The sequence below is a fragment of the Notamacropus eugenii genome, chromosome 6 (assembly GCF_028372415.1).
Source record: "Notamacropus eugenii isolate mMacEug1 chromosome 6, mMacEug1.pri_v2, whole genome shotgun sequence".
NCBI lineage: Eukaryota > Metazoa > Chordata > Mammalia > Diprotodontia > Macropodidae > Notamacropus > Notamacropus eugenii.
In genome coordinates this window covers 146269474-146296150 of record NC_092877.1, presented here as the reverse complement: position 1 = coordinate 146296150, position 26677 = coordinate 146269474, and the positions used below count along the sequence as shown (strand labels likewise).

General features: G+C 38.4%; 1 long non-coding RNA gene across 1 annotated transcript in view; it reads right to left on the bottom strand.

The window, feature by feature from the left end:
• Nucleotides 1–2763: 2763 nt before the first annotated feature.
• The window catches only part of LOC140510663 (uncharacterized), a 41278-nt gene continuing 17364 nt past the window's right edge, over nucleotides 2764–26677 (bottom strand). The window contains exons 2-3 of the long non-coding RNA XR_011969326.1: nucleotides 6676–6804; nucleotides 2764–2952 (exon numbers count right to left, since the gene is read on the bottom strand). This is a non-coding gene — a long non-coding RNA (uncharacterized lncRNA). The remainder of the gene's footprint in view (nucleotides 2953–6675; nucleotides 6805–26677) is intronic.

Genomic DNA, 26677 nt, shown 5'->3' with positions numbered 1-26677 from the left:
AGGTCCTTTCTAGCCCTAGACCTACTATAATCTTAAGTCTTTCCTTTTCCAGGTTAAACAGTTCCAGTTCCCTCGACCATTCTTCATGTGGCATGATCTCAAGGTCCTTCACTGTCCTGATTGACCTTCTCTAGATACTCTCTGGTTTATTAATGTACTTTCTGAAATATGGCACCTTTTGAATACATCACTCCAGACAGTTCAACCAGTCCAGAGTATAAGAGAACTTATTAATTCAACCTAAGATCACATTAGATTTTTTAGATTATAATTACCCAGAATTGACCTGGTAAGGAGCTCATAGTCTACTAAGCCTTCCCTCCCAATCTCTTTTCAGAAAAACTGCTGTCTAACCATGCGTTCTCCATCTTGTACTTGTGACACCATATTTTAAGCCAAGCAAAGGAATTTTTTCCCTTTGGATTATAAGATCTCATGTACTCCTACTTCTTCATGTTACAGAGAAGGAAATTGAGGTCCAAGGAGATTAAGAGACCTCCCCAAAGTCAAACAGTTTCCAAGTTGAAGGTCTGGGAAACAAACCCTCTTCTTAGCAAAAGCAGTGGATAAAGATCTAGGTCTAGAGTCAGGAAGGCCTAAGTTCAAATCTGGCCTCAGATACTTTCTAGCTAGGTAACCTTGGATAAACTACCTAGAATAAGTCTGTTCCCTTTCCCACATGAAAATCTTTTCAAATATTTGAAGAGAGCTACTATCTCTTGTGTTTTCTCTTCCTGTAGAAGTAGCTGGTAGGGCAATAGATAGATTTCTGGGACTGGCAACAGGAAAACCTGAGTTCAAAAGCAGCCTCAGATACTTCCTAGCTACATGACCCTGGGCAAGTCACTTTGCCTCAGTTTCCTCAAATGTAAAATGGGAATAACAATAACACTTACCTTCTATAGTTGTTGTGAGGATGAGTTAAAATAACAATAATGTTTAAAAACACTTAAAACAGTGCCTGGCATATAGTAGGAGCTACACACATGCTTATTCCTTGACTCCCAATTTAACTCACTTTTTCATGTACCATACTACCTTTATAGAGAGAACAAAATGTTACAGCTATTGTGGCTGCAGCATATGAGTATGTCTTACTCCATTTCTCTGATTTCTTCATCTACCTTGGTTAAAAAACCAAAAATGCTCTCTTAAAGAAGCTTCTTCAAGGGATAGAAAGGGGCATTCCAGATAAATTGAAATCAAGTCTTCTACATAAGTTAGTTAACTATGCATGAACAAAGCCCCAGGTGATTTTGACTTTTTTCTGCCTTGTTGCTATCTTCCAAGAATGAACAATGTTCCTTTGTTATCAACAAAACCTGTGGAATTTTTCATAAGTGACAGAATCAATGTTACATATACACTACATAATTCATTCCATCCTGGCCGGAAATGACCTTGGATTTTCTTAGGGGAGATGTGAAAACATCTGGATAAACTCAGAATCTCCTAATACTAAAAACTGGCGATTTCTTCCTAACTCCCTACTTTCCACATTTTTTCTCCTTTGGTCTCTGATGGGGAATTGATTCCCCTTCTTAACTAGGATTTTAAGATAGGCTACTATGGAGCAACCCAGAACCTAGGTCTGATTTTGGCATACAATTCGTGCTAGAGAATTATGTCATCAATACACAAAGAACATGGTCCTCAGCTGCGCCCCACAGAAAGTTACAGAGTCTACATTTTTAACCATGTTTTCTCATAGCAGCCAAATTTCTTTAATTTACAGATGTTCATTCTTTTTTATTTGCCAACATGGTTTCCTTGGGTTTTCAACTGTTGAGCCAAAATGTATTGTTAATGTAATGAACAAGATTAGAAGGCTATTTATACTGGAGCCCAATGCACCAAAGTCTGCCTTCTCATCCATCATGGGCCTATGGAAGAATTTGGACAAGTAATGCGTAAGTGTGACATGGGTACAAAAGCCTATCTCAGAAGGATGGAATCTCTGGGTGAATTCCACACTCTGTATAGCTTACATACCTCTCTAGGAAAATTCCCATTGAGTTGCATCGGGTATGAATCCGGCTCTGACATTTCACTCCCTCGACTTCCCAGAAAGCAAGCTGAGCCCCCTCTTAAGTACCTTCTCATCACACAGTTGTTTCTCTGCATTCCTTTCCCCCCCTTTCATGTGTTCTGTATATCAACTCTTAACTCTCTTAGCAATTTAACTCCTGGTTCTCTATGTTTTAACTTGCATTGTACTTTTAAATTCATTTTTCTTTATTCTCTCTCCTTTTTTACCTAGCCTCAAATATGTGTACCTATATTTTTTTAAATATCTTTACTAAAATTTAATTTATAATTTTTTACTTCTCAAACATAAATTCACAATTTTTTTTTCTCACTTCTCAAGAATGAGTTTAGGGCTCTGGCATAAGTTTGTGGGAAAGAAGGAGGGAAAGAAGGAGGGTAGGCTGTTGGTCTACAACAATAGCAAATTTTCACTTTGCTACTGACTCATCATGTGGCCTTAGGCAAATTATTTTTTAAAAATTATTTTTGCCTCAGTTTCTCCTCCTGTGAAATGAAGATAGTATCTTCCTGTCTCAGAGGATGTCTTGTGGATTTCGTTAGTTACTCCACAAAAGGATTTTTCAAAGAAAAAGATTTTGAAAACATAAGTTTCATTCACTATATGTAAGATCATAGATCTGTAGCTGAAAGGGACCTCAGAAGTCATCTACTCCAACCCCTCCACTTTACAGATGAAGAAACTGAGGCCAAGGGACCTGAAGTGACTTACCCAAGATCACACATGTAGTAAGAATCAGAAGGACAATTTGAGCCATGTTTTTTCAATACACAGTCAATGCTCTTTCCCTTTGTCTCCAACCTCTTCCTCTGTTCATAAGGCATAGGGGTATCAGTGAGGCAAATGTGTTAGTATAATATGATGACTTTTAACTTTTGAACTGGCATAATGGGGAATTGTAGAATCTGAAGAAAAGTCAGGAAGATATATGATTAGTCTTCCTTCATCAAGGTACATTTTATCTAAACCATTTTAGACAAGTTATCCTATTTCTCAAAATTTCCGAGAAGAAAAATCCACAATATCCATCTATAACTCAGTTCCAATTTCTTGTTTTTGTCTGGTTTTGGAAGGTTTTGTTTGTTTGTTTGTTTTGTTTTTGTGGGTTTGCTTGTTTTCTGTTTTTAGTGCTGATGGTAATTTCCTAATGAGATGGAACTCCCAAAACTTTGAAAACTTTACATGCCTAAAGCGCTTCAGCCTGGGGCACTGAGAGAGTACCCGCTTTGCCCTGGATCCTCCACACACCAAGTGTCAGAGATAGAACTGACTCCTACCTCTTGTCTTAGACTGCCAGGCTTTTTAACTCTGAGGACCAGCCTCTCTGTGTCCATTATTGCCAAGTTGCCTCTCTTCCAAGCTCTTTTTAACATGTAATTATTTAATTCTTCCTCATTTTTCAGAAGGGAAAACTGAAGCCCAGATAGGAGAAATGACTTACCCAAAGTCACAAATCTAATTTTGGGAAGACTTGAAAATAAAATCCAGATCTATTAACGTTTGTTGTTGTTCGGTCTTAGTCATTTCTGACTCTCCATGAGCCCATTTGGGGTTTTCTTGGCAAAGATATTGGAGTGGTTTGCCAATTCCTTCTCTAGCTCATTTTACAGATAAGGAAACAGAGCCAAACAGGGTGAAGTGACTTGCCCAGGGCTACGCAGCTAGTAAGTATCTGAGGGGGATTTGAACTTAGAAAGGTGAATCTTCCTGACTCCAGGCCTAAGACTTTTAACTGCCCTATAGATATACTGGCTAGTATTTTGGAATGAATGAAGCATTTATTAATTGTTTATGATTTTCAAAGTTCTATGTTAAGGACCAGTGTTATCCACAGAAATGTAAGACAGTCTCTACTCTCAAGGAGCTCTCCTCCTAATGGAGGAAATAAGACATATGGAAGATTTCAAGTGCAAGTTAGAAGGAAAGGTCTCATGGTCCTTAGCATGAAACAGCAAAGTAAATAGTAATGTTTCTTGTCTGATGTCATTTCATGTCACTCTTCCCAGGTTCAGGGTCCTGAGTTGTCCCCTTTGGGTCTAAGGGGTGACTATGGTCAAGATGATGGTGGAGGTTTGGCTTGGCTGACACCTGGTGCCTCTGATGAGTGCCCCATTGTCTGCTTGAGCTAAGTTGGCTAACCTGCCCTGGGGATGGCAGTTGATAGAAGGAATAATTAATGACGGAATGAAATATTTCATAGAGACGGGAGTTCCCCCATCTCCTGAAATAACCAAGTTAGTTTTTGCCAGTTTATATTTCTCATAATAGGCTAGGATTTAAAACTCTGAGAACTTGCTTGCAAACTACATTGATAGTAACTAGCAGTGCTGGGATTTGAATTCTGGTCCTCTGACACTGAATTCAGTGGTTTTCTTCTGCACCAAACTACCTCAAGCCAAAGCTGAATGGCCAGGCAGGGAAGGGGAACCCACGTCTTAGAAGCCAGGTGTGGCCTTCTAGATCCTTAAGTGTGGCCTTTTGATTAGATAAAGCCACACTTAAGGATCTAGAAGGCCACATGTGGCTTCAAGACCACAGGTTCCCCACCCCTGGGTCAGGCTCTTGACAGAAATACTAAAAGAGGAAGGAGTTTGGGCTAGTTGTTGTAGGGCGTTATTCCCAAGTACATAATTACATTAGGCTATAAATTTTAAATCTTCTTTAAACATTTCTCAAATCTTTATTCTCATTCTTGAAAGATATTATTTCTTCCCTTTTGGGGAGAAGGGATACTTTCCAAGTTCCTCTCATTCAAGGTATGCTGGAGCTAGCTGAATTGTTAAAAATGAGCATTTACCCCTTGAGAAATTAGTCAATGCTACAAGTCAGGGCTTGGTTTATTATTTTGTTGATTGTCTAGACTTAAGAAAGAGATAGGGAAAATATTAATTTAGCAGATTAGACTTAAAAGTATGTCCTACATGATTTACACACACGTATACACACACACACAAACACACACAAACACACAAACACACTCCGGAGCCAGTTGTTAAATTTTGACCTTGACAAGTTCAGCCCATACTGTTATGATAGCTTTTCCTGAAGCCCAGGAGAGGTTGAGTGACTTTCCCAAGGTCACATTGGTAGGAAGTGGCAAAGCCAGAATTCAAACCCAGATCCTCTTACTCCAAAATCAGTATCCTTTCCTTTGTCTGTAAGGTGGCACAGGGGACAGAGCACTGAACCTAGAGCCAGGAAGACCTGAGTTCAAATCTGACCTCAGATTCTTACTAGTTATGTTACCTGGGCAAGTCTCAGTTTCCTCAACTGTAAAATGGGGAGAATACCACTGATCTCACAGGGTTGTTTCAAAGGAACAAATGAGATAATATTTATACAGTACTTGGCACAAAGTCAGCACTGTATAAATTCTTATTCCCTTCCCCTCCCCTTTCCATTGTACCACAATCTCCTATTTTAAAATAGCTTCACCTAATCAGTTCATTTCTCCTCTCAACAGGATGAAGAGAGAGGACATTTAAACAACATCCCCAGTCTGTGTTTATAAATGAAGGAGAGGGAGAAAGAAGGGAGAAAGACAATCATCCCAAAGGGCAGGGGATGAAAAAACAGGCCCACACCCAAGGGCACCTGAGGTGGTTCTCTGAGTCAGACCCTGATTCTTCATCAAAAAGCAAAGGTCAAAGTCAAGACATTTTAAACAGACTTGCTGACTCCACGCAGCACACACCCTCTGAATGTCTGCATTTACTCTTGGCTACAGGCATGAAAATGTATGCATCATTGGGATATGCAAAGCTAGTAAATGCCCTGTCACATGTAACCAGAAATGTGACCACGGCACCTGCAACCAGTGATGTCACGCAATAAAAACATATAAAGCCATAACCCGGGTCAGCTTCATCCTAGTCCACTACAATTCCCAGGATGCTAAAAGCACTAGATCTATAGCGGCACAGAAACAATTTCTATTGAGCAAGAATAATTCGGTAGAGAAGTTTCCAGATGGCCACTTACTCTCCACGGAGGCTAAGCCCCCGGTGAGGTCCCCTCCTAGTCTGGTTCAACACATTCTTCCACCTCAGCCCATATTTCAATCTCTCCAGCACTGGGGATACAGAGTTCTTCTGTTTGTTCATTTGAGTTAAAACCTTCATTTGAGGGCACATTTATCCTAGGCACAAAATCTAGTATTTGCAGCTCAAATCACTGTAGGACTTGAGGTTGGCACCTGAAAAACAAAATATCTTCACATGTCTCATTCAGATGTTTTCCTGGTCTTCATCCCCAATGTCACGATGGCTATGTGCCTGTAATGTGCCACATCAAGGTAGCTCTATCACATCACACAGGTGAAGGAAGAGTCAACAATTTCCTTGATATATAACCTACTCTGGAAAAGCAGAATGGTGTGGTGGAAAGAGTGTCACATTTAGAGACAGATGACCTGAGTTCAAATCCTGGCTTTGAGACTTACTACTTGCATAATCTTGTGCAAGTCACTTAAACTTCTTGATGCTTCAGGTTCTCCATTTGTAAAGTGAGAAAGCTGAACCAGATACCTCGACTAGATACCTTCTAATTCTCTACATAAAATTATTTTTTCTACTCATTTCTACCTAGGATGCTGCATGTAGAATTGGCTAAAGGAGTTTTCAACTGACCTAGGTAGAACCAATCTTTCCAAGCTGAGTTGGTCTGAAGATCACAGTAAAGCACAGAGTTGGCATGTCCTCAGTCTTTCTCCAGTGAGAGTATCATGATATTAGATGGAGCCATGAAGAAGCAAACACCTAATTCAAAGAAGAGACATAGAAGGTCACAAGAACATCTGGCACCAAAGATGAAACTCTACTCCAATCCAACAAAGATTTATTAAGTGCATATCTGATCCTAAGCACTGTACTAGGATTGGGAATACTGAAGTCAAAACGTGAAAAGTTCCTGCCCTCAAGAGAGTTATATTCTAGAGTGGAGGCATAAAACATAAAAAAGAATGCACATTTATTACAAAAGAGAGAGAGAAGGGGGAGGAAGAGAGGGAGATAAAAATAAAAAAGATATAGAGACCAAGAGATAGAGATAGAAAGATAGATGATAGACAGATATCAAGAGAAAAAAAAGAGGAGCAAGACAGAGGTAGAGAGGTAGAGAGAGAGAAGGGAGGATAGACAGATGATAGATAGATGATAGATAGATAGATGATAGATAGATGACAGACAGATAAGCATCAAGAAAAAAAGAGAGGAGCAAGGTAGAGGTAGAGAGGTAGAGATAAAATAGAGAGGTAGAGAAAGAAGAGAAAAGGGAAAAGAAAGAGAGAGGGGAAGAGAGATAGAGATAGATACAGATACAAATACAGATATAGATACTAGTCTACTTGACATTCCTTTCATAGGATATTCCATCTCCCACCACCATTCCTTTGACCTTGAGGTCTTCTATGCCTAGAAGTCTCACTTTCCTTGCCTCCACCTCTTCCCCCAAGACTCAGTTCAAACATCACTTTCTCGAAGAGAACTTTCCTAGGATCCCTCATTGCTAGAGCTTCCCCCCTAAAGTCACCTTCTATCTCTTCAGTATATATGTCTTACATATTTCTTTTATGCCTTCATTAGACTATAAGATCCTTGAGGGAAGGAACTGTTTTCGCCTATCTTTGCATCCCCAGCTCTTAGCAAAGATAGGCCTTGGCACCTGGTAAGTGCTTAACAAATACTTGTGAAATCAGAGACTGATAGATAAAGCCAGTTGAGAAAAAGGCATAGATATTTTAGTTTTGATAGGGGTAAAAAAGAGGAACTGTATATAGTTTATTCCCATCAGGGAAACCCCTTTCCATGATTGGACGCCGTTTATTTTCCCAAATTGTTGAAACCTCAAGGTAGGGAGCAGGGGAGTCCTAATCATAGCTCATATTTCTAGAACTCTTACAGTTTACAGAATGGTTTTCACACAGCAAACCTGTGACATGGTGTAGATCTCCCCAGTTTTGCGGATTGAAGTTCAAAGAGATGAAGCAATTCACCAAGAGTAACATAGCTAGTGGGGAGCTAGGTGGCCCAGTGTATAGAGTCCTGGATCTGGAGTCAGGAAGACCTATGTTCTAATTCAGTTTTAGGTGTCTACTAGCTAGGTTCAAATCCAGCCTTAGACACTGACTAGCTGCGTGACTCTGGGCAAATCACTTACCGATTGCTTCAGTTTCTCATCTGGAAAATGGGCACACATTAGAGGAAGAAATAGTAAACCACTTCACTATCTTCCAAGAAATGTCCATGGGTCCCAAAGAGTGGTCCACAGCTAAGTGCCTGAACAACAACATGGCTAGCAGTAAGCTTTAGGGAAGGGGATCAAATTTCTTGCTGACTCCATGTCCATCGTTCTTTGAATCATGCCTCAATACTTCTCTCCTTTACTAGTTCAAGATGGGAGGTGAGTGCCGGGGAAGGGGCAGGGAGGGAGCCTCCATGAACTATATAACCTTTCCCATTAAGAATCTCCTCAAGAGAAATCAGCCCATCAGAGAGGTCCAAGAAGCTCATATTGATTGACTTTGCTAATAGAGAAAATCAATTCATTTTTAAGTTCCACATCATCACCATTATTATTCTTGAATATTTATAAAGAATAACTATATGCACAAAACTATGCTAGAGACTGAAAATTCAAAGAAGTTTTAAGTGTATTCCCTGTTCTCCAAAAGCAGAGACTGTGATCTATAGGTTTTTAGCTTTTTATGTCATAAGTCCCTTGAGTAGTTTATAGATTCTTCATAATAATATGTTAAATACACAATATGAAACATATACAATTACCAAAAAAATCAATTATCTTGAAATTACAGTTGTTTTATTTAAGTTCATGAATCCAACTAGATCTACACATTAAAAAAACAACACTAATAACAATGGAAGGTAGCATACAGTAGGGGCTAAAAGTCTGAATCAGCATTTAGGTGGCTTAGTGATAAAACACAGAACCTGGAGTCAGGAAGACTCATCTTTATGAGTTCAAATCTGGTGTCAGACACTTACTAGCTATGTGACCCTGGGCAAATGACTTAACCCAGTTTGCTTCAGTTTTCTCATCTGTAAAATGAGGTGGAGAAGGAAATGGCAAAGCATTCCAGTGCCTTTGCCAAGAAAGTTTCAAATGGAGGTCACAAAGAGTCAGACACAACTGAACAACCACAAAAGTCAGTATAATTTAGAAGCTGGACCAGAGGGTCTCTAAGATTCCTTACAGCAATCTGACCACTGTGACTTGAAGTGTTTTAAAAAATTTAGAGAAAGGACCCATTTCCTTGGGCTAGAAGCATTTAAGAAAGGATTCTGGACTGGAGAGGATATGATCAAAAATGTGGGGATGGAGAATATGAGGAACAAAGATATGGTAGAGGCACAAAAACCCTTTTTGAGAGACCAGTTTGGTTGGAGTGGAGGGTTTGTTTAGAGGAGTCATAGAAGATAAGATGGCAGAGATAGCATTGGGCACCACCCAACGTATGGTTGGCATACGTCCATAACAAAGAAAAACCCAGGGCCAAGGAAAGGTAATCATTACCTGGGGCAGGAGAGGCAAGGCCCAAGATGGGAAGAAAGCAGGTGCCATCTAAAAGCAATGCAGGGTCAGAGGGAGTGTCCTCAGCCATCCAGATCTAAGGAGCTGGGATGTGCTGATAATCTAGTTTCTAATAAAATAATTCAGAGCTGAGGGAATATGCCAGAGGTTAAGAGACCAAAACATGGAGATTATGAGACAACTGAAAATTTTTCTTCTAACTCAAATCATTTCTAGGAAGCTTAGGTCTTTTCATTGGGGAGGTTTACATGTCTGAGGTCATAATATGGAGAGTATTTTCTTTTTGTAATTAATTTTTTCAGTGAACAAGTATTCATTTTTCTCTCCCTCCGCATCCTCTCCTATTGAGTGAGGGGGTTGAGAAGAAGGGGGAAGAGGAAGTACTGAAAATTTCTAGATAAATAGCACTGCACAGACAGTACAATCCATACTGGGCAAGATTCAACGCATAAGCTTCTCCTCAATACAGCCCTGATGCACCAAGGGTTTTCTGCAAAGAAACATGGGCTCTGGTTAGGATAAGGACAAGAATAGGGACTCAATGGGTGACTTCCTTGGTATGGGGAACTCCCAGGAGTGCAAATTCTTTCCACTAGTGCAAATCAGCAGATTCTTTGCATCTAGAATCTTAATCTGTTTTTCTCTAATCAATAACAATTCAGAGTATTTTTATATGACTATAAACTGTTTTGATTTCTTCATTGGAAAACCGCCTCTTCATATACTTTGACCATTTATCAACTGGGGAATGACTCCTATTCTTATAAATTTGACAAAAAGTTCTTTATATATTTTATTTTATTATATTATATATTTTATATTATATATCTTAGATATGAGAACATAATCTGATAAATTATCTGTAAATTTTTTCCCAATTTTCTGCTTTTCTTCCAGTCTTGGCTATATTTATTTCATTTGTACACAAACTTTTTAATTTAACGTAATCGAAATTATCCATTTTACTTAACTTTACTCTGTCTCTTTTTTTCATAAATTGTTCACCTATCCATAAAATTGATAAGTAATATGTTCCATGTTCTTCTGATTTTCTTGTAAAATCTCTCTTTATGTCTAGGTCGTATATTCCTTTTGGCATTTTATGATCTTAGAAATTCATTTCCCACAAGGTGAATTGCTTTGTTTTGACATTTCCATCTCCATGCCCTCCTCAACATAAGCTCATCACCAGGAAACTCATCAACATGGACATTGCCTCAGCTTTGGTACTCATACCTCATCAATACCCTCAGTTGTTTCTGTCCCTCTGATTGGAACGCTGGAGGGCAGAACAAAAAAACAAAATCCTCCTTGCAAAGTCTCCCTTTCAAGAGGGTCCAGAAATGCTGCTAACTCTTCACTTCTCACAAGCTCCCTTACTTTGTTTCAACTCTACCACCATCATGCCCTAGCACAGGTACCCCCTACCATCTCTCTCCTTGTCCTTCTCACCCCACTGACCCCACCTTTTCAGCTTCCTTTGGGGGTTTGTCTTCACCTGCTAGACTGTAAGATCCCTGAGGGTAGGTACCATCTTTCTTTTTCTTACTTCTATCTCCCGTTCTTAGTATAGCACCTGGCACATAGAAGGCACGTAACAAACACATATTGTAGTGTATTGTATTGTGCTGGATCAGGTTGTAAATTTACTTAGAGCAGTGAGAGGTTAAGTGACTTGTCCAGCATCACACAGCCAAAAGGTTCCAGAGATAAGACTTGATGCCAGGTCTTACTCTCTATCCATTCCTCCAGTGTACAAGGTTAGGAAGGAGGGAAAAAAAAGTTAGGATGACAACGTCATCATGTCCAGAACAACAAATTTTCTCACTCCAAAATATTATCTTCCAAAAGGCACAGTCTAAATATTCAATTAACTTGAAATCAACAACATTTATGGAGGATTACCTATGTGAGAAGGAAAAAAAGAAATTGCCCCTTCCTTCAAGGAACTTGCCTTCTCCTCCTTACCTTCTACGTTGTATGAGAGGTAAGCATGCACTGATAAATGATTCTGAAACACATTTTAAAAAATATATAGTTTATAAACTCAGAGTTTAGAAGTAACCTCAGAAATCATCTGATCCAACTCCTCATTTCCCATTATATTTGGATTATACATTTAGAGCTAGAGGTGGCCTTAGAGAACATCTAGATCAATAGCCCCATTTTACATATGAGGAAACTGAGGCCTGAAGAAATTAAGTGGTTTTCCTAATTTACTATAACTTACAAGTATTTAAGGGGCAATTTGAACCTCAGGGCAATAAGACACAGTGAATAAATCCCTGGACCTGAGTTCAAATCTGACCTCAGACAGTTACTAGTTATGTGACCTCAGATAGTTAATAGTTACGTGACTAGTTAAGCAGATCACTTGTTCTCTGTCAACCTCAGTTTCTTTGACTACAAAATGGCGGTCATAAATGCACCTATCCCAGGGAGAGTGAATTAAGATAGCATTTATAATTCACTGAGCACAGTGATTGACCCATTGTAGGCACTCAATACATGATTTTCTTCCATTTTTTCCTCTAGACTCAGTATTCACCTACCCATTCACAAGGTGCTATAGAGAGCACAAATAAAGTTTGAGCTCAGGTCATTTGACCCAAAACCTAGGTCTCTTTCCACTACAATAAGTGAATTAAGCTTTGCTATTTGTAACCTATGGGTGACTTTTGGGCAAATCACTTGCCAGATTCACTTTTCATCACCTGTAAAATCCCTTCTGGCTCTCCTATTCTAGGATCCTACAGTTAGTGAGGGAATTTACCTTGGTCTCCCAGAAACTCTTTTGTTTACTCTATCCTCACCCTCCAGCTATTAGAAAAGCTAGGAAATGCTCTTGTGAGTGAGGAATTTTTAAATGAAATAAAATATCCTGAGAGGGAAGCCACCCAGATTGTACTCCTTAAGAGCCTCTTTGAGAAACGTCAAGCCTACTATCAAAGGCCTGCTCCATGCCAAAACCCTGGGGCAGAACGACTCATCCAGGAATTGTGTTCTAAATGAGCTGGGTTTCTCTCAGATCATTTGTTAGTCCTTTATAACTTGATCTTTGAAAGTAAGATGCCCCCAGATTCAATCTTCTGAAGAGATTTTCTTCAGTTTTGAAAAAAAAAAAAGAAGAATACAGGTCAAATTTCCCATTGACCTTCTGCTTTGGAAAATACCAACTAGAAGGCTATAGCTCACTCAGCTCTTCAGCTTGGCATGTAGAGCCTCAGATGTGGGATTTGTGTGTGTGTGTGCGTGTGTGTGCGTTTACCCATAAATACCAGGCAGGTCTTGAGCCAGGAGGGCACTCCATGACTAAAGACTAAATACTCCTCAGTGATACTGAGACTCCAGTTTTAAGAGGAAGACTTAAGCTCCTTAAGAGCTAACAGTTTCAATTTTGTCCTTTTATCACTAGTGCCTGGCACAAAGTAAGTCTTTAATAAATGTTAAATTGTCAACTATAGAACAGAGTTGAATTGAAATTAATTTTTTCGCTAAATATCTAAAAGATAATCATTTACAATGAATAAGCTTACTTAAATGAATTCTTCAACTAGAAAATGCCAAGGTCAAAGTTTTCCCATTTAGCTAAGATTTCAGTAAAACAAGGAAGATTGAGGAGTCATAGCCAAAACTAGGTTGAAACAACAAGGATTTTCCCCAGAGAACTAACATCCCAGGGATCTCTTCCTCCCCATAATGTTGCTCTGGACTCCCTTGTCCAGCCCTGGGCTTGCTTAACACCATGGCACCCCTCTCCCAAGGCATGCCTTTCTGCCCTCCACCCCTTTCAGAAGAATTTGTCCCAGGCCCAAGAATTCCTAGTTACAGCCCTGTTAGAACTTAAAGCTTCTAAAGACATTAAGCTTATTACAGCTTGAAAATTTTTCAGTGAGAAATAGTAGTAGGAAAAAAAAATCTAGTAACCTTTTCCTCAATTCCTCTTATCCTTCCAGAAATGGAAAACAAATAAAATAACCTATAAAATCACAAAGAAAGAACAATTCTAAAACTTTCTCAAGGGAACTGTACTTAGGCCTGTTATTGTAGAGAACTGATAACCTAGTAAGAACTTAAGTATTCCCACAAATTTGCTCCACTCAGGACTTTTAGCCAATCACCAAGACATTGATATCTCTTCCCTTCTCTAATACCTCTTGCACTGAGGCAGTTAGGTGATGCAGTGGATAGAGCACCAGTGCAGGAGTCAGGAGGACCTGAGTTCAAATCTCACTTCATACACTTGACACTCACTAGCTGTGTGACCTTGGGCAAGTCACTTAACGCCAATTGCCTCTTCCTGGGTCATCTCCAGTCAAACTAATGAATCTGGTCACTGGATTCAGATGGCTCTGGAGGAGAAGTGAGGCTAGTGACCTGTACAGCCCTCCCTCACTCGGAAAAACAAAGTCAAGTACAAGTCATGTCATTATTTCTCTGATGGCATGGTCTTCTTTGACAACGAACGATGAACACACATACTTCTTGCATTGGCCAGTTAAGGTATGGCCACTATTCAACCAACAAGTTAAAGGATCAGGGTCATGGATCAATTTGCCACTGCCTCAAGAATAGTTGTGATGGTTATTATACACTGCAAATGCCAAACACTCCCTATAGGTTTAGAACTTGAGAGGGCAACAAGTTGTTTTCTCTATACTGTCATGACATGGTGAGCACAGACTAGGCTCAATGTTACTTCACAAAGGTTCAATACTAGATGTATTCTCGGTACTATATACATATGAGAAAGTCTTAGTAGGATGTACGTTCCTTAAAGTCAAGGACTTCCTTATCTTGTCTTTCCTATGCCTGGTGGCTTCCCTTTGGCATGGCCAATACAAACCTGCTCTTCCTTCAATTTGCCTATTTCTACTTCTACCCTCTCAGCTATGTTTGCATAGTCAGGGTCATCTTCAGCTCTTCCCTTTCCCTCACTGCTCATGCCCAATCAGTTGAAAAGTCTTGCAGATTCTACCTCGACATCCTACCTCCTCTCTGCCCACATAGCCATGATCTTAGATCAGGCTCCTGCCATCTTTCTTCCAGACTCTTAACAAAGTCTCCACACTGAGTTCCCACCTCCCAGTCTCTCCCCTTTCCAATCAGTCTTCCACACAGTTATCTTAAAACAACCTTCCTAAAACACGGATTTAATCATGTCACTCTCTTTCTCAAGAGAAGAATCCCATTGATACTACCATGAAAAACAATGTCTCCAGCCTCCCCTTTAAAGTTGTGAGCAGTATGGCTCCAGCCCATCTTTCCAGACACATTTTACATTTTTCATTGTCACATATTCCAAACCAACTTGCTTATTTCTTATTCACTAAAGTTGCCATTCCATTTGCCACATCCATTTCCTACCATCTGACCTTTGTATAGACTGTGCTCCATGCCTGGACTTCACTCTGTCCTCTCTTCCACCTATTAGAACACCTAGCTTCCTTCAACAATTAATTTGTGTTCCATCTTCTACAGGAAGCTTTCCTCATTCACTTATCTTTTAGAGCTCTCAACTTCCCCCCACCCCCACCCCGCCCCGGTCAATTTGGCTTGCATTTATTTAACTATTTACCTATCTCTCTTTTTCCTACTATCCAAGAAGAATGTACAATCCCAAAAGGCATGTGTTATTTTTAATTTGCCTTTGGATCTCCAGGACCTAGGAGAGTGCTCTGCAAATAGTAAAAGCTTAATAAATACCTGTTGAATTAACTTGAACCTAATTACCTTTCACATCATATGTGCTTAATAAAGGTTTATTCAAATGAAATGTTATCCACTAATGACGGAATTTCAGAATTAGAAGAGATCAGCTATTGTGGAGCCTAGCCAATACCTGAAAAAAAAAAGTCACAATACAACAGACCCAATAAATGTTAGATGGGGATTGTTATATATGGGCTATATATTATATATTTATAAATATAAAAATTAAATTAAATTCATTATAAATGTAATTATAAAAATAAATTTGTTACAAATATTTGCTTATAGCAAGTGTTATATATGGAAAATCTGCATTCAAATTTTGTGTGATCTAGGCTAAGTCACTTAGGCTCTCAGAGACTTAGTTTTCTCATTTGTAAAATGGGGATAATAATAGCATTCAATTCATAGGGTTGTTTGAGGATCAAGTTATAAACTTCCACTGAGGGAAAACTCACTGTATCCTGAGGAAGCCCATTTTACTTCTGGATAATTTTTAGGAGCATAAATATCTCTCTTTTCTAAATCCCACCTATTGTCTCTAGTTCTCTCTCTGGGAGCCAAGCAGAGTAAGGCATGTATTGCAATCCCAAGAAGAAAAGAGGCTGGACAAAGCCCAGAGAGAAGGTGGCCAGCTGGGTTTCAACATCCCTTACTTTATTTTATGATGGTAGTATCATTTGTCTTGTTTTGTTTTACTTTATCCAATCTCTGCCCTCAGCAGTTTGCCCTGTGGAGGACCATGGGTCATGGGAAATTAGGGGAAAAGCTCCGAAATTCTTCATGCTTGTCGTGGCGTTGGCCTCTGAGCCCCTCCCAGCCCTCCCAGCATCCTCAAAGCCCTCTCTCAAACTCAGACCGATCCCACCCTCCTGCTCCACCCCTCCCAACAAAGGAAGGTGCCCAGAAAGGTGGATTCACTATTGGAAGGCACCATGGGATTCCTGGAGCCAAGGTCTGCACCTGCTGCAGTTGTTTATATAGTGAATAACCCAGGAAGTGCTCCAGGTGTCCATAACAGGCTTCTCTATGAGGAAGAGAAGGAGACAAACAGACAGCGTAGTGAGGAGGCAGGTTCAGAAAGAGGAAGAAAATTCCCAGAAGAACACTACTAGGACCAGGAGATCACAGAGGGACTTTCGAGGCCATTGAATTCAAGCCCCTCTTTTTCTACATGAGGAAATTGAAGAGCTGAGAGGTTAAGTGACTTGCTGATGGTCACACAGCCAATAAATGTCTGAGGCAGGATGTGAACTCAGGTCTTCCTGACTCCACATTCTTTACACTATACACTATGCCACTTAGCTGCCTTGATAAGCCACTTAAGTGTACCAGGACCACTAGAAGTAATAAATGATGTTTATAAAGCACTTAAGACACACAAAATGCTCTACAAACATATACAAACTTGATCCTCAAACAATCCAGTAAATTGATGCTATTATTATCTCCATTTTACAGATGAGAAAACGGAGTCCCTCAGAGCCTAAGAGACTTATCCTGGGTCACAGTAGGTTCTAGTGCAGATTCTCCAGCTCCAAGTTAATTACTCTATCTATAATACTGCACAGCAGGAAGACAGTATTGTCCTGGGATTTCATCAAATAATAAATAGAGGCAGCTAGATGGCAGATTGGACAGAGTGATGGACCTGGAATCAGGCACTTATTAGCTGTGTGACCCTGGGCAAGTCACTTAACTCTGTTTATCTCAGTTTCCTCATCTGTAAAAGGAACTGGAGAAGGAAATGGCAAATCACTCCAGTGTCTTTGCAAAGAAAACTCCAAAGAGGGTCTCTAAGAGTCAGGGACAGCTGAAATGTCTGACCAACAACAGAGAGTAGAGCAGATCTAACACAGTAGGCAGAGAATTGACATTAGAATTGGGAAGACATGGGTTTGAGTCTTGCCTCAGATACATACTGACTGACTGACTAAGCCACCTTACTTTGCAGGGACCTGTGCAATTTTCTAAGATTTTATGTTAGTAAGTCAGTCAATCTACATTTATCAGGTGCCACTGTGCTATGTGATATGCTCAAAACCAGAGATACATAGAACAGCGAAGACAGTGTTTTCCAGGGTAGGTGCCAATCTGCTTGGGCAGAGGGAGTTTCCTCATCTATTTCCTATAGCTAATAGCTATAGCTATTTCCTATAGCAAAGAAATGACAAAACTGGCCCCAAACTCAACCCCTCCAAAAAAAACCTCCATCAAAACAAAGAATATATGTCCATAAATTTTTGTATTTTTTTTTAAATACAAAGTCCAATATGGTTAATGATTCTACTATCAGGGCCCAATAAGAAAACATTCCTCTTGGGTTACTATTCCAACAAAGAACTTTAGTGCTGTTGTTTTTTTAAATACCAGTGAGCCATGGAATTAAATTTAATTCCACATGCATTTATTATACACCTACTACATACCAGACACTGTTCTAGGTATTATGGTTCTATGGTTCAAAGAAAAAATTCAATATTCCCTCCCCTCAAGAAACTTGAACTTTACTGTATTTGAGGGGAGGGGTACCATATGCACACAAAGGAGTAAATATAAATTAAAAACAAGATAAATACAAAGTCATCTAGGGGTAAGTGGACTAAAACCTGGTAGAATCTGTAAAGGTCTCACTCTAACTGAGTCTGGAAGTTCATTGATTGCTTTGCAAATTGTCTTTCTCACAAGAAAAACATCCACATTTTAAAAATGTCAACATCATTGCTCTTGCTCATGTTTCTATCTTTCAGTTTAAAGACTCTAATTTCATTTTCATTTTCAAAGGAAGCCCACGTATATTTTTACTGAGGAAAGAGAGAGAAACTCCAAACAGGATCAACCAGAATTTTCCCCATGATACTAAAAATCACTGGGTGGTCTTCTGTTTCCTTCTATTCTCCACTCCTCCATGCCAGGAAATTGAGGTACATCTCAGATTGGCTCTTATCCAGATACAACTTCAAATGGCTCCAACTTGAACAGACAGGTTTCTAACTAAAAAACAAATAAACAAAATGTCTCCTAGCACCTTTACGCAATGATCCCAGAGAAGGTTTAAGCATAGATTCATTTTCAGTCAATCATTCAGTCAACAAACATTTATATCTGTTTACTCTATGCCTGGCATTGTGCTAAGCACTAGAGATATAAAAAGAAAGTTAAAAAAACAATCCTCAAAATCCTCACCTTTTAATTAAGGAAACAATAACTAGGTACATATGTTAGATAGGCAAGTATATCCCTATGAAAAAATATATATGGGTTATCTAAATATACAGAAGCAGCCCAAGAGTAACACGGACAGATATGATATGAGGCTCATTCCGCAGTCCTTCTGTGGAGAGGAGGAGAGCCAAGATTGGGTAACACCTTTTCTGCTGCTTGGCTGGGAGTGGCAAATAGGCAGACCCCAGGAGCATAGTGACATTGACCACTCTTTTTTTCCACTCTCTTAGAGGGGTGTCGAGTAAGAATAATGTCTATCTTCCCCCTTCAAATGTGTCTGTTAATAAGCACAAAGCTTAGTTCAGAGAGAAAACCATTTCTACAGAGGTAGAGAATTAAGAGACAGAGACAAAGGGGGAGGGAGGAAGATGAAGAGACTGGGACAGAGAAACAGACAGAGAAAGAGAAGAGGGGAGAGGGAGAGAGAAGGAGTGAGAAGACGGAGAAAGAGAGAGAGAAGGAAAGAAAGGGAGAGGGAGAAAGAGAAGGAAAGAGAGAAGGAGGCGGAGAGGGAAAAGGAGAAGGTTCAGCTCAAAACAGGAAAGAAAGAATGATCTCTCACACAAAAGAAGTCTATTCTAGCAGTCTCTAGAAGTTCAAGCAAGTCAGTTTCCCATGCATATCTACTATTTCCCATTCTTTCTCCTCCCCCATCCTGGAGTGTCCTTTGTCAAACCATAATCTCAAAAAAGCTTGAGAACCAACTCTCTAAGTCCCTTATCTACAACAGATATACAGCATGGAGCTCAACATTTTCTCTGCCCATCAGGAGTCATATCCCTTCTTCCTTAGCAAATCACGCTAGGCTGCCCCTTGCCCTCCCTGTGAGTGGAAGCTAGGTTACATATAAAAAAAATATATACAGAATATGTACAGAAGGTGATCTCAGAGGAGAAAGCCTTAGAAGCTCAGGGAGCAGGGAATAGACTTCATATTTGACTCTTATTTAGAAAGTGGAGTGATCTAATAATGGAAGGAGCCCTGGATATGAATTTAGGGTTAGATTTGGATTTGTTTCCTAGCTCTTCCACTTCATCTATTTTAGTCTCAGTTTCCCCATCTATCAAATAAAGAAGTTGGATTAAATGACCTCTAAGGTCCATTTTGGCTCTAAATCCAATGAGCCTCTGAAATGCAGCATACTTTTCATATGACTGCAGATGGAAAAAAAGATAAAAAAAAAAAAGACTAAGGTCTTTGGTGAGGTTCATTCAGGTAATCAAGATAGATATAACTAGGGGAGAAAATAGTCCATTCTGATTACTTTGGTTGATTAGAGTTTACTGTTTACAAGATCAAGGCTGCAAGATGAATTCCCACACATACCAGTTCATTCATTCTCTCCAACTGTTACTCCAGCCAGATGTTCCACAGATAAGGTGCTGTAATGGTTATCTAAATGGGAAGATCTTTCCCATTCATTAATAAGCCCATATGATCTGTCTGGACCCTATGGAATCCTGAGTCATATGAGTTTAAGTCACATGGAATAGGAAGGGGGTAGAGCAGGAAGGGTAGAACAGGAAGAAGCAGAGCTTGAGAAGAGCTGAAGGGAAATTTGTGAGAGAGCAGTCAGAACTGAAGGACACAGGCAAGCCTGCAGCTGGCTATGAGTAAGGGAAGGACTTAAGGGAGCCTGATTGTGATTTGTTTAATGGAGCTGGCTTGTGGGAAGCCTAACAGAGGGAAGACTTGGGAATGGTGTTGTTCTCTGTATTGTTATTATGTATAGATTTTTGTTACTATGATGGATTTGGCTTTCTGATGTCTGAATAAATGTTTTGGTTCTGTCTTCTATGTGGAGAGTCTGTTGTATTTTGGAATTCAGAATTGTGCCAGGATATTCATGGAAATACAGGTGCCAGTGAATCTAAAAAAAACTCTGAGGTTTATCACCTTCTACCTATCAAGGTGACAAAGATGATAAAAGATGGAAAAATTCAGTGTTGTTACACCTATGGGAAGACAAACACTAATTTACTATTGGTAGATTATGAAATGTTCCAACCATTCTAGAAAACAATTTTGAATTCTGTAAAATAAATAAAGTCACTAAATTGTTCATGTCTTCTGACCCAATGATCCCACCATTCTGTTTTTGCCCTCTGTGGGTGATGACATATAGGCACAAAAATATTGATAATCCAAAAGAAAAAAATCTGGAAAAGCTATGTGACTGATGATTGGGGAATGGGAGAAAAAAATGGTGCTATATGAATATAATGGAATTATGCTATAAAGAATGATGAATTAGGATTCACAGAAACCTGGAAAGATTTACATGGAGTGATGAGGCATGAAGAAAGCATAACGAAAAGAACGTTAAACGTAGTGATCACAACAATGTAAATGAAAACAGCACCAAGTAGCAACCAGTCTAGATAAAATAAAATGGACAACAACAGTGCCAAATTATTAAAGTTTAAGTTTACATCTTTTCTCTTACTTAATCTTAAGTGATGTAAGTAGAAATTAGCATAATATCATTCACAACGAATCTTTTAGGTAGTGTTAATTCATTTCAGAAAAAATTCTTTATGGTGGGTTTGTTTGGGTAGTAAGAAACACACAATTTAGAGACCGTCTATAAACATTCTAAATAATCTATAAACATTAATTCAGCTGTTTATACAAGTGGTGAGAGAGACAGAGAGAAAGAGAGAGACAGATAGAGAAAGAGAGGAAGGGAGGCAGGGGCACTCTACTGGATCATATCAATCTTGATGTTCTCACTGTAAGTGAAACCAGAAGAAAGTAAAAAGTTACAACTCAGTGGAGGGCTGGTTCTCAAGTTCCCCCTGAAAAGGCAAATGAAGATGGCAGAAATAATTTTTATCATGCATACATACAAAAGCAACAAGAAACATCACTTCATAGAATATTTGGTTAAGTACTACTATGGTGCTTAAGATAAGCATTTATGAAAGCACCACTATGAATATAATTGTACCAACATCTATTGTAGAGGATAAGGAGGTAGAGAAATTCTATAAAAAATTAATAGGATCCTCCAAATTAAATCAATGAATACTCTGATAATTGGTGATTTCAATGCATAGGGGATGATGGTAAAATATATATGAATATGTATGTGTGTATGTACATATATATATTTATATGCATATATCCAAGAAAACATGCTTGAGGAATTATAAATGTTAGAAGTCAATTTTTATGGATTATATAGAATGTTTATATACAAATATATAATTCTAGATCACATACATAATTATGTGCATATTATATGTTTATATAGAATTATATAGACTATTCTATAGAATGCTTATGTTTATATATTACAAATATTTTCCTCAAGAAAAGAATCAAAGAAGCATTCATACATGACTGGCATCTTGAGAGGTACTAGCACCATATTTACATTCATCACCAAGATTACTTCCAAAAAACATTAAATTGATTTTATTTTAACAGACTGGAAAGGACTTGTAACCAATGTGGAGTTCATTTCTGAATCAGCTTTCTATAAAATCAAATCACCAACTTCTTATAACAAAAATCAAATCAATAGCAAATTAGAAGAAAAAAATTTTAAATGAGAAGATATGATGTGCAAATGAAGAAACAACAACATGCCTGATTTAAACAAGGTATTGTATTGAAATGGATATTAGAACAGACATTGGCATCATGTCCCACTCCCCCAAGGAATTTGTGTGTGATTGTGTTTTGTGTATCTTGTATGTATCTTATGCATTCGTGTGTGTACATGTCTCGTACATGCATATATATGTCAGACAGATATGGCAAATGAACAATGAACTAGGTCAACAATTAAACAGGGAGAGGAGAGTAAGGTAAATTGCCTTTGAGAAATTGTACAGTGTTTGTAATGACCCCCAAGCTTCTACCTGGAAAAGGTCCTTTTTCTTTAATAATAATATTTTTTTCCTATGAGGCTGGTGGCTTTATGTCATGGAATGCTATGGAAGCCACTTAAGAATCATAAAAAGCAGGGTAATATTAAAGAGATGATAGTCAGTTGACTAAGATTTAAGTGCCTACTATGTACCAAGCATTAGAAGTACAAAGAAAGTCTATTAGGTGGACCCCTTGTGGAAGATTTATAGGACGACATGGAAAAGAGTCACACTGGATGAGAAGATGTGGACAGGTTAGGGTAAGGTATATAACCACATTAATAAGATCACAGATCCCTCAAAGCATTTGGGTAGAGGAGGAGAATTTGTCTGGCTTTCTGTTGGGATGTCTATTGAGTCAAATCAAAAAGTCTCCATTTTAAAACAACCTAATAGGTGCTTCTGGTGAGGATGTTGATGGCTCAGTACATACCCTTCCCCACTCTTGGGAAAAAACAAAACTCATGCCTTCCTGTTAGGGCAATAGCACAATTCTTCCCCTCCCCCCCAAACCATTGACATGGGTTGTAAAGTATTATTATCCTATTTGTTATAGATGAGAAAACTGAAGCTGAGAAGGGTGAAAGGACCTATCTCATGGGTTACACAGCTAATATGTCTGAGACAAGTCAAGTCTTCAAGTATTTATTTAGTCAGGATTCATAGTGTCATAACCCTAGAGCTGGAAGAGCAGGTCAGCTAGTCCAATATCTACAATTTACATAGGAGGAAACAGGCCCAGAAAAGTTAGGTAGGTGACATGCCCAAGGTCACACAAGTAGCAATCAGCAAAGCTGGGTTTTTAATGTCCAGTGGTCCCAGGCTCATCTCTCCAAGTGCGGTATCTTTCCACTGTCTCTTGAAATGATATCCTTTCCATTCCAGAGGCAGAACATTTTCTACAACACCAATTCAGTTCAATTTGAGAATAATCTAGTATCAACTGTGTGCCAATGTGCACAATAGCTAGTGATAGACAAAAACGAGCAGTCTCTTCCTTTAAGGAACTTTTGTACTTCTGAGTGCATAGTCTGCTATTGAATCCTTTATGCCTCACCCTACTTTCCATGGAAGAATCTCAATAGAAAATATGCCCTGGGTGGCCCACTCCAGTGATTCAAATGTGAATCGCATTCATACACATGTGTCACAAACACCAAAGAAGAGCTCTAATATTTGAGCAGTGATCCTAAACATAGCACACAGAACTCAGCCCATTTACTCTAAAATTATGGAAACCTACCCTGGGTGTTTAACACTGAGTTGATTTTTATTTAAGCTCTTTTCAATATTTCTTTTTGGCATCACTGAAGAAATCTGTGGACATTTTCCTCCAGTCCTGTTATTCGTAAATAAATGCATTTGTTATTAAGCATTAAAATGCTATGTTCTCCAGAAAAGAAAAAGAAAGTATATTGCTCTAAAAATTAGCTCAAGAATACTTATCCTAAAATTTGCATTACTCTCCAGATGAAGTTAAAGCTACAATAGATATTTGATCAAAAGAGAAAAATGAGAAAACTGCAGTCACCAATATTAATCAATATTGTTTTATTAGACTATTTAAAATAACTAGACAGTATAAGGTTGGCATGTTGCTTCAGTATGGAAATGATGAGTTGGTGGGCTTAGAAAAATATGGAAAGACTCAGACTTACCAAGGAATATGTTATCACCTTCAGAAAATACAGAGATAAACATAGTGTGGTCTTACACATATGTATCTGAATGTATATGTCTCTATATGTGTGTGATTATAAATATCTAAATATATATATATATGTATGTGTATGTAAGTGTATATGTATGTATGTATGTATGTATGTATATATGCATATACATACATATATATATGCTTTTGTGTGTATGTGTCTGTGTATGTGTGTGTGTATCCAGTCTTAATTGTAGCCCTCTTGGGGAAGGAAGGTGGGGGGAGTAAAAAGTGCATAGCAAAGAACAAAAGAAAATTTACAAGGAAGCAAAAAAGAAAAAGATGGACAGCTCTGAACACAATGTGTAGTATTTATTATATAGGCTTTCTTGAAATGGAAATTTATTGCTGTATATTTTGAATCCTCTCTTACATTCTGCTATGTACATGGCAGTGCTTTTATTCTTTTCTTATTTTGTACTTAAGTTTTAGTATTTAAGATTATATGCTTCTTTTTCTTTCCTTACTGTATATTTAAGTTTTAACAATTAGTTTATTTTCCTGTTATAATAACACTACTGAACTAGAAAATATATTTATAGGTTAATGTTAACTAAAAGTGACTAAGAGGGAAGGAAAGGAGGGTCATCTGCTAAAAAGCTGGCTCCTTATATTGGCAGTGATAAAGCTGATCTCATTATTTCCCAAGTGAAACAGAAAGCATTAATGCCTGATCTACATGGGGGGTTGCTCTATGGGGTACATACATGTATACTGGTCTGGGATACAGGTCTGGGAACTGGTCTGGGAGGCCGAAAGCTCCTGTTTTTGACACACAAGAGGAGTTAGGTGACCATGGAAAAACCACTCTCCTTGCCTCTAGGACTAAAAGCTACCAAGGGATTGTTGATCTATATCAGTGGAAAGAGTTTCCATGCCTGGAGTTTTTCAGACTGATGAGGTCATAGGTCTGGACTAAAACAACAACAATAACAAAATCCAAAAACTGTCTAGCACTGCCAGGTTTTCATCCTTCCACTTCATTACTCTCAGAACATTTTTCCTTTGGTCAGACTAAAACCATCTTGCTGTCTCCATCGGATTTAAAATTATAAGAATTATCTGAGTAGGTCAGGCTAACCAAGCAGTTGATCCAGTATTACCACAGACATGTGGAAAGTCAGGTTGGGGATAAATTATATAAACACGGGTTCTAAGAATATAAAGATGAAAAAAGTGGCTATCAGAAATCTTATAATAGAGTAAAGGGGAAGAGACATGTCAACAAATAAAGGTTAACACAAGTTAGAATATATTAAGTGCTTGGATGAGGTTCAGTTACTGCATAATACATTTGAAAGCAAAAAGACAATTTCTGGTATTTGGGAGCAGGAGATGGTAAAAAGAGGATCATGAAATAATGATTTCAGGATTGAAATGAATGGATGAAGGATGAGAATGAGTTCAATATGAGGAGATATAGAGGGAGTTCATTCCACTCATGAGAGATGGCATGTGAAGATGCACAAAGTGAGGGGAGGTCAAGGAGTATGCTGGTAAATGTTTAACCACAGGTTACCTGAGAAGATAAGTATATACAATATACTTTTAAGTTTAAGTTGCATCAGCATTTTCTCTACCACATTCTTAAATCTACACAATCATCAAAATGATAAATTCATAATATTTTCTGATTCATAACATTTTCTGATTTCCAAAATGTAAATGTTCACACTAAAAATTTAACAACTAGCTCATTGGAGCTAGCTCCAGCACACCAACATAGAGGAAGATCAAGAATAGACACCAGTGAATAGTCCAGTTGAGTTGATGCATAGCAAACATGAAAAATAGTAATGTGCAATTAAGAAGGAAAGCAGAAGAGATGAAAACATTTCTCTCCCTTCCATAGAGAGGCCAGAGATCATGGCTGCTGAATGCTATGTATGCTGTCAGATACGGTTTTTGCATTAGCTTGCTAATTTTGCTTAGTTGTTTTGCTTTGTTACAATAGAGGATTTATGAATTGGGGCAGGGGGATAGAAATGGATGCTGCTGAAGTGACATTCTTAAGGGTTTAGTTATCATTTATATAACACTTTTAGGTTTGCAAGCTCTTTCCAAACATCAGATTTTATGCTCACAATAAGCCTGGGAACTAGATACTAGTAGTGTCCCCATTTTACAAATAAAGAAACTGAGGCAAATAGAGGTTAAATGATTTGCTCAAAGTTACACAGCTAGGTAATGTCTGAGGTAGGATTTGAATTCAGGTATTACAAGTTCTAAGAATTGTGGTCTATCAACTATGCTACCTAGGATGCCTCTAAATCCCATTGTCACTCCCCTATTAAAAATGTATAATGGTTTCCAATTACTTTTAAAATAATTTTTAAAAAATCTTCACCCTATCATTTAAAGCTCTCTGTAGTCCTAATCATTACCTATACCTCCACATACTCCCTATCACAGTTCAACTAGCCTACTGGTTATTTCTCATCTCTTGTCTGGGGCCAAGTTTGATCACTATAACTACAAAACTTTCAATTTCATATTATTATTCAGTCTATTTGTGTTGTTGTGGTCACAATATATATATTTTTTCCTTTACTTGTT